Source organism: Phyllostomus discolor, chromosome 1 (genome assembly GCF_004126475.2).
Source record: "Phyllostomus discolor isolate MPI-MPIP mPhyDis1 chromosome 1, mPhyDis1.pri.v3, whole genome shotgun sequence".
In the NCBI taxonomy this organism is placed as follows: Eukaryota; Metazoa; Chordata; class Mammalia; order Chiroptera; family Phyllostomidae; genus Phyllostomus; species Phyllostomus discolor.
The window spans coordinates 116,956,066-116,969,737 of NC_040903.2; the positions used below are offsets into that span (position 1 = coordinate 116,956,066).

Below are 13,672 nucleotides of genomic sequence, written 5' to 3' on the forward strand. Positions count from 1 at the left end.
ATTTTCAGCTGTCTAGTGGGTTAAAAATTGATTTTATAGTTTGTCCAAGTTTTTCTTGTTTTTATAGTGGAGTGACTCTTGTGACCTTCTATATTCTATCTGGAAGGAAAATTATCAACATGACATTATTTTATTAGTTGAGTTAAAAATTAGTGAAAAATTGTTGCCCTGGCGGGTGTGGCTCAATGGACTAAGTGCCTACCTGTGAACCAAAGGGTCATTCTTTCTGTTCCCAGTCAGGAACATGCCTGGGTTTTGGGCCAGGTCCACAGTGGGGGATGTGGGAGAGGCAACTTCACGCTTGACGCTTTTTTCCCTCTTTTTCTCCCTCACTTCCCCTCTGTCTAAAAATAAATAAATAAAATCTTAAAAAATTAGTTTAAGAATTGTATTAGTTTCTTTATTTGTATAGATTGAAAATGTGGTGTTCTCGGAATTCTTTAATAACCTTAACAAATTTGCCGGCATGCTCAAGTAATTTAAATTTTGCTTTTAAATTTCCTTCTCATTTCCAGTGAAGGTGGTCCCCTTCCTAAAAGAAACAACTGAATTATCTTCTGGATGGTAGGCTCCTTGTAGTATAGGTTTCCCCCACTAGGTGAATGTTCTAGGAACCCATGTATATCAGTGTACCTGCAGGCGTTGTTGTGGGAGACTGCATTTGGCTTCAGTGAATTTTTTTTGAAGACTTTTAAAATAAGATTTCATTTATTTATTTTTAGATAGAGGTGAAGGGTGGGAGAAAGAGAGGGAGAGAAACATCAGTGTGTGGTTGCCTCTCGTGTGCCTGCTACTGGGGGCCTGGCTCACAATCCAGGCATGTGCCTTAGACTGAGAGTCAAACTGGCAACCGTTTGGTTCACAGGCTGGCACTCAATCCACTGAGCCAAACCAGCCATGGGTATACTCTTTCAGCGCATTTTCCCATTTCATTTTGGCTGATTTATGAGCGCACCTGCCCACACTGCGCTGAATGTTCAGCAGTTTTTGACCAAAAATGGCATGGACCTTATGCCCCATGCCTCCTTATTCACCTGATCTCACCCTGAACAATTTTTTTTGTTCCCCCCGGATGAAAAAAGTCCTCAAAGGGAAACATTTTGATGATATGGAAGAGGTGAAAAAAACAAAAAAACAACAAACTGACAGAAGCACTAAGAGGCATCAAAGTTGATGAGTTCAAAAACTGTTTTGAGCTGTGGAAAAAAAATCTCGATAGGTATATCACATCAAATGGAGAACACTGAACATGACTAAAGTTTAAATATGTAAGAATAAATACACAATTTTTTATGAATAAATTCTGTGTTTTTTTGGACTCCTTGTAAATTATAGTATGATTCCTTATTTATTACTATAGCACAGGAATGCCTAGTCAAATTTAATTATCCATTGATTATTTTTTTCCTGGATTTTAGCTTTTATGAGTAAAAGGCAGGTGCCGTGAGGATAGGTTTTTGTTAATTGCTCTTTTTCTATTACAAGGACTGAGTCGAGCAGTTGGAAAAGAGTCCATATGATCTGCAGAATCTAACATATTTACTATCTGTCCCATTACAGAAAAACTTGATTTGACCCCCTGCACTAGACCGCGGTTATGTGCCAGTATTGAAAGTTAAATAACCTGTCCTATGTCATACAGCCACTTCTGATTTACCTATATTTTTTTTTTTTTAAAGTGAGGGTCTTTTTTTTTTTTAAAGATTTTATTTACTTATTTTTAGAGAGGGAAGGGAGAGAGAGAGAGAGAGAGAAACATCAATGTGCGGTTGCTGGGGGTTATGGCCTGCAACCCAGGCATGTACCCTGGCTGGGAATCGAACCTGGGACACTTTGGTTCCCAGCCTGCGCTCCATCCACTGAGCTACGCCAGCCAGGGCTTGATTTACCTATATTTTTTAAAAAAAACTTTGTAGATAGTCTTTTAGTTTTAGCAGACTGTGATACCAAATTTACATATTATTTGTTGTTGGCATTTCCTGTTGGTAGCTTTTTGTTAGCAGTCACCTTAATCCCATCTGTCAAAGTTGTCCAAATACTTCATTACTGTTTTTTTTTTTCAAATACTTCATTACTGTTTTTTTTTTTTTTTTTTTTTTTTAAACTCTGAAGGGGGCTTTTGCTATAAAATCATTGTCAGGGTGAACCATTGCTAAACAGCTAATCTCAGCTGTAGTTTATGTAGTTTTTTTGTTATAACAGTGTGGCCTTTCTAATCTCAATTTCTTCTCTTAGTTCTTATGAGACTGTTATTGATATTTTAATCTAGATTCCCTTGAGATGTGAACAAATGTGATAGGTTGGCTCTATGAATAATTGACTAGGACAGGGGGTATGCCTAGATCTAGTGCCTGTTGCCAAGTGAATTCCTTGGCTATGGTATTATGATGTTTCATTGGCTTTGATAATTGCATTGGTAGTTGCTTGAGATAGGTACACCTTTTGATTCATCTTAGTTATAGGAGCTGCTTAAATGATCTTTAAGTATTTGAAGCAAGTGTTGCAAGTTGTTGGTCTTTGTATTGGTATTATGATATTTAGAGGTAAATACTTGGATTTAAAAAAAGATTTTATTTATTTATTTTAGAGCAATGGGAAGGGAGGGAGGAGAGGGAGAGAAACATCGATGTGAGAGATACATCAATTTGTTGCATCTTGCACACCCTGAATAGGGAACCCGGCTGCAACACAGGGCATAGGCATGTGCCCTGATGGGGAATTGAACCAGTGACCTTTTGGTTCACAGGCCAGCACTCAATCCACTGAGCCACACCAGAGCAAGGTGGATTATTTTAAATTCAATAAATAATGTTAGGTCACACTTGATGGGTAGTGGTTACCAGTGTCTTAGTTTTAACTTCTGGGAACAAATGGTTTGCTGTATTTCTGCAATGTCCTAAATATTCATATTATTAGAGGATAATACTATGAAAATAGATTACTAACCATGACTGATTTATAATAGGAAAAGTAAGATACCTGGTTATAGGTAGGTAATGGAATACTCTATTATTATTGTTATTATATTAATAAAACTTGCTAATATGTAGTGGGCTGCTTACTATGTGCCAGATACCGTTTTATGTTCTTTTAATGCATTGACTTATTTATCTCTCATACTAACCCCATGAGGAAATTGAGATACATGCCTGTAGTCAGCCAGTTACAATCATAAGTCAAGCACAAAATGGTCACATATGATTTCCGTACTTAAAAATCTGTAGGTCATTTCTGTATCCTTATCTGACTACATTTGCCACTTCTTGAAATACTTCTCTTTCATGATCCTTTAGGCTGTTTATCTTCTTCTTCAGTTTCATTTGAAAATGGTGATAATAGTGCTTACCTTCCAAAGTTGTTCTGCGATTTAATGACTTAAATGGTTTGGCATATAATAAGTATTCTAAGGGTTAACTATTATTACTATTACTGTTACTACCACTCTTACTACTATATGCTTTTAAGTCATTAGCTGCTCTATTTTTGACTCTCCTCTCTTTCTCTCCTGGGTCACTAAATATTGGCAACGCATAGGGCTTGGTCATAGTTCTATCTACAGTCTCTGTGAGTTCATCTAGTCTGATTGCTTAAAATGCCAACCGCATGTGGATGATTACCAGATGTGCATTATCTCTAGCCTTTTCCTCATTTGGTTTTCAGACTGTATATCTAATTGTTTACATGATATTTCTATTTGCATATTCTGTAGGAATTTTAGACTTAACTATTATTAAACCCATACTAAGTCATATTTCCTTCTCCCTCCCAAAAAATAGCAAAACCAACACCTACAAATTAACATAAACAAACCTGCTCTTCCTCTTCCCTGTATTCCCTCTATTTAATCAGTTGCTTTTAGTGAAATAAACCTAGGTGTTGTGTTTGTTTCTACCTCTGATCTAAGTTGGCTGTATGGAATAAATTTACTAGAGTGTTTCAATGAGTTTGGGATGCACACCCTATCAGTCTACTTCTTTCTGTCTCCATTGCTACTGCTCTATCTAACAACCATTGTCTTTGTCTGGACTACTGCAACAATCTCCTAATTGGTCTTCCTGCTTCTACTTCTCCCTCCCTTTAATCCATTCTCTTTCAAGCAATTGGAGTAATATCTTAAAAATATAAATCAAGTCATATTACTCCTTGTATCCCAAAGCAAAACAAAATACCCAGAGCCTTTCTGTTACCTTTAGAATAAAATCCCAGATTATAAGGTAGCGCACAGTCTAACCCCTTCCTATGTCCGACCTCATTTTACCATATTCCTCTTTGAATACTTTGCTTCAGACACACTAACCTCCTTTTTGTTTCTTATTTTGTCATTTTGTACTACTTTCTCCTCTTAGCTTGAAATATTTCAGCCATATGTTAGCAGTTTGTTTCTTCATGTTGTATAGACTTCTTGCTGCCTCGAAGAGGCTTTCCTGAGTGTTACTGATAACTAAAATAAGCATACCTAAGCCCTCTAGTGTAATGATAGACGAGCTGCTCCCCACAGGCCAATTCTGGCAGGTGGCCTGTTTTTGTACTGTCTGGGAGCTAAAAATGGTTTTTAGAGTTTTTAAACATTTAAAAGAGTAAAAGAAAACACGCACACACAAAAACTCTGAATATGTGACTGAGGCCTTATGTGACCCAAAGCCTAAAATACTTACGTCTGGCTCTTTGCAGAAAGAGGACTTACAGATATCCAAAATTACTTTGTTCATTTGTTTCCTTGGTATTTTTTTATTCTTAGAATGCTTAATTGTTGAAAAGTTTTGGAATGTTGGTTAAGATCTCTGTATTGAAGGAATTGAGCAACTACAGTTAATAAGAGGAACATTAGAATCATTGTTCAAAGCGTAGAAAGGCAGCACAGATAAAAAAATGTAGTAGGGACAAAGACTAAAGAGTCTGTGGGACTTCTCCTAGAGTAGACAAGAACAGATGGTCTGTTAAAAGGATCTACTGCTCTCATGACTCTGAAGCCCCTCAGAATCATTCATGTGGAGGCTTCAAATCTGAGTTTCAGGTATGCCTGTGAAACTATTCAGGTGATTAAGAGTGTGCATATCTGAAAAGCTACTAAGTACCTGAAATGTGTCACATTGTGGAAGCGTGTGTTCACCAGGTAAAGTAGTAGAGTGAAACATACTCCTAGGGTTTAAGAATATGGTAAGTGATGTTGAATCTCACAACATTTTGATGGACACTTTATAGTCATTGAATGAATATCTTGTCAACAAGACCTCCAAGCTATGCATTTATGGAGCTCATAAATAGATCAACCCATAGATGTACTTTCCTAATCTTTTATTCCTATTGGAATCAAAGGAAGAGATGCTCAAATGAAAGGTAGCTTGAAAAAACTGAAGGAGTAAAAATTTATGAATATTAAGGAAATTAAGGAAAAGATGTCTTTTTCTATATTTACTGCTGAGTATGATGTATGTCTCTATTGTCTGTCACTTTTCATACTCTCCTATCTACTTCGCCAGCTTGGTAAGTGGTTCATCACAAGTTACATGATTGCTTATGAATCTCTTTTATATTATTGATTCTATTGATAGTAAGGATTGTGAGGTACATCTCTTTGAGATAAGGGTTTCACATATTTATTCAGCCAACATTTTTTTCTTTTTTATCCTCACCTAAGGACATTGCTTTGTGGGGGGCGAGACAGACAGACACTGATGTGAGAACATTGATTAGTTGCCTTCTGGTATGTGCCCTGACTGGGGATCGAACTCACAACCTGGGTATGTGCCCTGACCAGGAATTGAATCTGTAGCCATTTGGTCTACAGGACGATACTCCAACCGATTGACCCATACTGGCCAGGGTGTTCAGCAAATATTTTTTGAGTTTTTTCTAGGTACAGATATTGTGTAGCAGATAGAAAGACAAAGAAATTATCCTCAAAAAGCTGTAGACTAGTAGGGGAGAGCAGCAAATATCACTAAGCAATTAGATATGCAATTTTGGAGTTTAGTGGCAAGGCAAAATGCTACCGCATAGAAGCCTTTCTTAGGGCCACAGTGTACTTCCTGGTCTCCTTTATTACTTACCAGTCCTTATGCTAGAGAAAAACCTAATGTGAGGTATAGTGGGGTCAGACTTGATCTTTACTCTCTAAAAGCTTTTGATTTCATAAGGTAAATATGACATTTACCTTATAAAATGTAATATAAGGCAGTTTATAAAAGGCAAGGTAAATGGTGGTTAAGAACCCAAAATCTAGGGCTAGACCTAGAAGTGTCCTAACTGTGACATTTACTGGCCGTGACCTTAGCCAAGTGCCAACCTCCATGTGCTTCAATTTCTTGACTTGTAAAATGGGGACGATAAAAGTACACATTTAATTAGGGTTGTTATGACAATTGAATGATGTAAGCACATAGTAAATGCTATATGAGTGTTTGTTGCTATTCTTTTTAACTGCTGTCACATTTCTCATTTATGTGATAGGTGTAGTATATTGGTTAAGAATTTGGGATCTGGTTCCTAACCCCAGATCATGCACATACAAGTTATATTATCTTGGGATCATCATATAACCTCTCTGGAATTGGTTTCTTCATCTGTAAATGGGGATAATAGCACACATTTCTTATTAAATGAGGTAATATAAAGCACACAGCACATTGTCTAATTATCTGCTCAATAAAGATGAGATATTTTTCTTTAAGCTATAAATGAACTAAAATGTTACAGAATTTCAGAAAGGTGAAGTACCATTCACTTAATACATTTATTTAGAGTATGAAAGCTAAGGGAGAGAGGTCTTTGAAGTACAGTTTCCTTTTCATGAGTACTGGAAGGGTGTTTGATAGTACTGTAGGCATATATCGTTGAGATAGCAAAAGGAACCTCAGAGTAAATGACCTAGGAAAAATCACTTATAATTTTGAATTAAAATAGAATTTTTGTATTTTCATTAAGAATTGTAAGGAATTGTAGAATTCTTAGCTTTTGTGTCAAATAATCTATTGTATTATAATTATGAGTAAATGCAGCTTCAGCCTGAGTCTCAGCTTCTCACCTTCTTCCCTGAGCAACATGAGCTTCAGCACACCCTCCAGCTTCTCCACAAGCTACTAGACCCTGGGTTCTGTACAGTTGCCCAGCTACCAGGTCCAGCTGGCCAGCAGCATGGCCAACGTCTATACAGGTGCTGGAGTCTTAGGCTCCCAGACCTCCATGTCCTGCTTCACCAATGTGTGGGGCAGCTGGGGATCTGGGCCCCTGGCTACTGGAATGGCTGGGGGTCTGGCAGGCATAGAGGGCATCCAGAGCAAGAAGGAGACTATGCAACGCCTGAGTGACCGCCTGGCCTCCTACCTGGAGAGGGTGAGAAGCCTGGAGATTGATAATCGGAGACTGGAGAGCAAAATCTGGGAACACTTAGAAAAGAAGGGACCCCAGGACACTTAGAAAAGAAGGGACCCCAGGTCAGAAACTGGGGGCATTATTTTTAGACCATTGAGGACCTGAGGGCTCAGATCTTTGCAAATTCTGTGGACAATGATCATGTTGTTCTGCAGATTGACAATGCCCACCTTGCTGCTGATGACTTCAGAATCAAGTATGAGATGGAGCTGGCCATGGGCCAGTCTGTGGAGAATGACATCAGTAGGCTCCAAAATTGATGACACCACACCCGGCTGCAGCTGGAGACAGAGATCAAGGCTGTCAAGGAGGAGCTGTTCTTCATGAGGAAGAACCATGAGGAGGAAGTAAATGGCCTCTAAAACCAGATTGCCAATTCTGGGTTGACCGTGGAGTTGGATACCCCCAAATCTCAGGACCTCAGCGAAATCATGGCAGACAGCTTGGCCCAGTGTGACGAGCTGGCTCGGAAGAACCAAGAGGAGCTAGACAAGTACTGGTCCCATCAGATTGAAGAGAGCGCCACAGCGGTCATCTCGCAGACTGCTGAGACAGGCATTGCTGAGATGACACTCACGGAATTGAGATGTATGGTCTAGTCCTTGGAGACTGACCTGGACTCCGTGAGGAATCTGAAGGTCAGTTTGGAGAAGAGCCTGAGGGAGGTGGAGATGCACTATGCCATGCAGATGGAACAACTCAATGGGATCCTGCTGCACCTGGAGTCAGAGCTGGCCCAGACCCGGGCAGAGGGGCAGCGCCAGGCCCAGGAGTATGAGGCCCTGCTGAACATCAAGGTCAAGCTGGAGGCTGAGATTGCCACCTACCGCACCCTACTGGAAGAAGGGAAGGACTTCAGTTTCATTCACACCCTGGACAAGAGCCCCTCCTTACAAACCATCCAGAAGACCATGACTCGCAGGATTGTGGATGGCAGAGTGGTGTTTGAGGTCAACACATCAAAGTTTTGAGGCATTAAAGGCAGCAGAAGTGGGGCATCCCTTGGCAGGGCAGAAGGCCAACAAAAAGTTCATTGAAAGATAAAAAAAATAATAATAATTATGAGTAAATGTTAGTGGGTTATTACAGAGTAGAAAATTTGTTGAGTAAAACAATATAAACATTTTTTATAGTCTATTAGAATGAGTAAACAAGTTGAAGCTTCTGGAATTTTTATTTAATGTATAAAAGCACAGGAGCTTCATAAGTATTCCATCCATATTATATTGGTAAATTAAGAAAAAATCTCATTTTAAAAACAATGGAAATATAGCTTGAAGAGGGGGAGTTTTTAACTTATTTTAAGCATCCTGTTTTGGTTATAGTATATATGGTAGACTATGTCCTAGTAGAATGGCAAAAGATCAGTTTATTTTGAAATTAGGAAAATAATGTAATATTTAAACATAAAAGCATATAGATATTAATTTCTGTACTTAGTGATTAAAGTGTAATTTTGAGACATTAAAATAATTTTTCAATTACAGTTTACATTGAATGTTATTCTGTATTAGTTTCAAATGTGCAGCATAGTAGTTAGAAAATTGTCTACTTTATAGAGTGGTCCTCCTAATATTTCAAGCATCCACCTGGCCCCATACATAGTTATTATGATATTATTGACTATATTTCCTTTGCTATAATCTACATCTTTATGACTATTCTGTAACTACCAATTTGTGCCTCTTAACCCTTTCAGCCCTCCACTCAGTCCCCTAAACTACCTCCCCTTTGATACATTCTTAAGTTACACAGGAATAATTGCAATCAACATATAAATTGATAATCAACATTTATTGCATAAATACCATTTTAACATTAAATAACAAATCTCATTAGTTATGCCAAAGTTTTTCCTCTTTGTTTGAGATACACAGTAAAGTGTGCAAGTCTTCAGTGTTCATAATTTAAAAATTGTGTGTATATATCAGCTTATCCACCTCCCAGATCAAGATATAAAATGTTTATGAAACTCCATATGACTCTTTTTGTGCTCTGCCTCCATGTCTCATCTTCTCAAAAGGGAACCATGCTTCTGAACTTGATAAATCATAGATTTATTTATTGTTTGTGAACTTCATATAATGGGATAATACCATATGTATCTTTTTGTACCTGGCTTTTATCACTTAACATCATGTTTGTGAAATTTATATTGTTGTATCATTAGGTTTTTAAAAAGATTTTATCTATCTATTTTAGAGAGAGGGGGAGGGAGAGAGAAAGAGAGGGAGAGAAACATCGATTGGTTGCCTTTTACATGCACCCAACCAGGGACCTGACCTGCAACCCAGGCATGTGCCCTGACTGGGAATCAAACTGGCGACCCTTGGTTTGTGAACAATGCCCAACCCACTGAGCCACACCAATCAGAACAGTTTGTTTTTTTTTTGAATGCTTTATTACTGTATATATTCCATTTATTAACTTTACTGTTGATGGACATTTTCATTGTTTTTTATTTTAGGCTGTTATTTTTTGAATGACATGGCAGTGAATATTTTTGTACATATATTTTAATGGACATAAGCCATTTTGGTGGGGGGTTGGTAGTAGCTCATTGTCATTTTGATTTGCATTTCTTTGATGACTCATATTGTATTAGTTTACTATTACTGCTTAATGAACAACTTGAAAATTGCCAGTGATGTACAGTAGTATTTATTTGTTGGTCATGATTTTGTGGGTCAGCTGGGACAGCCCTGCTCTATATAGCTGATACACTGGGGACTAATACGCTAGCTTGAAGCATGTTCTCATGGTGGCAACACAGTGCAAGAAGGCATACCTAGCTGGCTAAGCATATTTCAAGACCTTGTTTACATCATGTATGCTGACCTCCCACTTTTCAAACTAAGTCATGTGGCTTAGCCCAAATTCAAGGGGTTGAAGGCATACTTCTCCAACAGACATTAGGAGGTACTGAATATTTTTGAATAATCTAATCTATAACAGATGTTATGTTCTTTTTTCATATCCTTATTGATCATTTAGATATCCTCTTTTCTTTAGAGCCACTCTTCCGTATATATATCTCTTGGCATGCTTACTGTATCAGTGACATTAATTACTTCCATAGAAAGAACTTTGATTACTTGCTCATTTTCAAATTATTGTTGAAAATAGCTCTTACAGGAAGTCAAATAATGAAAATTGATGAGAAAGTCAGTAGGGAAAGAAAAAAAGCTGTGGATACCTCTGATGAAAAAGATTGCCACTCTTTAGTGGGGAAGTCAGACAATAAAAAAACAAATCTATGTAGTGCATCAGACTCTTGAGACAGACTCATAGATAGCAGGGTGACAGCTAAGGGGGTAGAGGGGTTGAGTAAAAAGGAAAAAGGACTCATGGACAACAGTGTGATGATTGTGGGAGGCAGGAGGGTATAAGGGGACCAAACTAATAAAAAAATACAATAAGGAACTATCAAGTAAAAATAAGTTAATAAAATGTACGGCAAAAAACAGTAGGATTAGGAGGGTAGAGTCATGAAAGAGGGTTATTTTAGATAGGGTAGTAAAAAAAAGCCTCTCTAAACAGTTGGCATTTGAATAGAGACCTCAGTGTTATGAAAGAAGGTCCAGGCAGAGGGAGCAGGAAGTGTGAAGGTCCTGAAGCAGGAATAAGCTTAAACACAGATAAAAAAAGACCAGTGAGGCTGGAGTATAGTGAGGGAAAGATGAAGTTAGGTCCCAGTAAGAGGTTTCACTTTTACTGTATTTTTCGGACTATAAGACGTACTTCCCCCCAAATTTGGGAGGAGGAGGGGGTGCGTCTTATAGTCCAAATGTAGCTCATCTGGCTTGCTGTGGGGGGGCCACGGTGGAGTGGGGTCACAGGAGGCAGGAGCAGGGTCACCGCTGCAGGAAACCAGTGGCAGCAGGATTGGGGTGATGCTGTGGGCCCTGGGCTGGGAGGAGGAGGGTGTCCCGTGGTGCAAAGCAAGGGAGGCAGGATTGGAGTCCCCTCTGCGACATATTATAGTGCTAGGGAGGAGGGTACAGGCAGTGTAGGCATGTTAGGAGAAGAAAACCTGCGGTGCCCATACATGCCTCCATCATGTGAGTGGTGTGTCCCCATTAACATTAACATAGGCAAATTCCACTGCAGGGTCACCTGTCAGTGTGGCCCTGTAGCTGTTGCAAAACTACAACTCCCATCATGCTTGGGCAGGTTGGGAGGATTGGAGCTGTAATTTGGCAGCAGCTGCAGAGCCACACAGGTTGTGTAAAACTGCTGTCCCCATACAAGAGTGTTGCACAACCTGTGGCCCTCCAGCAGCAGATCTCCCCCATAACAGTGTCAGCAGCAGATCTCCCCACAACAGTGTGTTATCCACTGATGTTCTCAGCTATAGTGCCCCCATAACTATGAAGGACACAGTGCTGATAGTTCTGTCATTACTGTATTTGGTTGTAGAAAGATATGATAGCATACCGTAGTCTCCTGCTGAATCTACCATAATTGTGGAAAGATGTCAAAGCAGAAAAGGATTTCATATAAAATCACTTTTAAACTGGAGGTAGTTAAGTATGCCCAAGAACACGGGAACAGAGCAGCAGCAGAGATACTTTGGGCCACTTTCAATTGAAAAAATGATATGGAATGGAGGAAACAACGGCAAAAAATGGACAAACAAAACAACGTTTTTGTGGGTATGCTGCAAAATGGCCACAGTTAGAAGTGGATATGAAAGAGTGGATCACACGTCACAGGAACAATGGCTTTTCAGTATCTACAAAAATGATCATATGTGAAGACAAACATCTTGCTGCAGAGAGAGGCATTGAGGACTTTACTGGATCACCATCATGGTGCCACAGATTTATGAAGAGATGTGGCCTTGCTATGCGCACCAAAACTAGGATTGCACACACAAAAAATGCCTATAGAATATGAATCCAAGATTGTGTCTTTTCACAAATTTGTACTGGATGTAAGAAAGAAAACTGGATTTGAAATAAGCCAGATTGGGAACATGGATGACGTCCCGTTAACCTTTGATGTTCCATCAAACAAGACTGTTGATATGAAAGGTACCAAAACCTTAATCATGAAAACCTGAGGGCATGATAAAACCCAGTACACGGTTGTGTTGTCCTGCTGTGCAAATGGCACCAAACTGCCACCAATGCTGATTTTTAAGAGAAAAAACATGCTAAAAGAGGCAATCCCAAGAGGAGTTATTGTTCATATTCATGACAAAGGATGGATGGACGAAAATGGCATGAAGATATGGATAGAAAAAGTGTGGTCCAAATGTCCTGGAGGGCTTCTGAAAAAACTTGCTCTATTAGTGCTTGATCAATTTAGGGCACATATCACCGAAGCCACAAAAAAGAGATTTAAAGAAGAGAAAACCCATTTAGCCGTAATTCCTGGGGGGCTTACCAGCCAGTTGCAACCTTTGGGTGTTTCCATCAACAAACCATTTAAAGTTCTCATGAGAGAAGAGTGGAACAAATGGATGGCTGCTGGAAACCATGATCTGACACCAACTGGACGAATGAAGAGGCTCACTATTACCCAGGTTCATGAGTGGGTGAGAACCTCATGGCAGTCAGTTAAGGATGAAACCATTGTGGGGTCCTTCAAAAAATGTGGCATCAGCAATGCCTTCGACAGCTCTGAAGATGACATCCTCGATGAACAGAGTGAAGATAGTGATACTAGTGATTCTGAGGAACTGAGCTTCATAAATGGACAGTAATGATGAGGAGTTCTTGGGTTCCCTGATAATTAGAGGAGTTTCTGTACTTAAAGCTTAAAGTCAGTAATAATGGTTGTTAATACTGCTGTTGAGTTCTGTTTACATTTACATTAGTGATATATTGTTTTTTATGTTATTAAATATTTTACATATTTTGCTTCAAAATTTTTTTTCCTATTTTCCTCCTCTAAAACCTAGGTGCCGCTTGTGGTCTGAAAAATATAGTATTTGTGTTATGGAGAGCAGCTGAAGGTTGTGACGTGTTTTGATTTACTGTTAAAAGGCTGACTCTGCCTGTAGTGGAGCCATGATAGAAGCAAGGAATATCACATTCTTTCACTAATTCAGATGAGAGAACAGTGGTAGAGATGGGAATGGTTAAAAAAAGGGTTAGATTCAGGATATATTTTAAGGGCAGACCAATTATTATTTACTGATGGATTGAATATAAGGAGAATGTCCTTATAGAATTTCTTAAGGGGAGGGGATGGGAAAATTTTATAGTAAAGCATTAGTCAGGGTGGACTAACTTCTGTAATTAAATAACTCCCAAATATCAATAGTGCTGCACAATAAAATTTTATTTCTTAT

The 13,672-nt window shown here is 38.8% G+C and overlaps 1 protein-coding gene and 1 pseudogene across 1 annotated transcript in view; both read left to right on the forward strand.

The window, feature by feature from the left end:
- The window catches only part of MYO9A (myosin IXA), a 258,914-nt gene that overhangs the window by 9,618 nt on the left and 235,624 nt on the right, over window positions 1-13,672 (forward strand).
- LOC114492034 lies at window positions 6,926-8,413 on the forward strand (annotated as a pseudogene).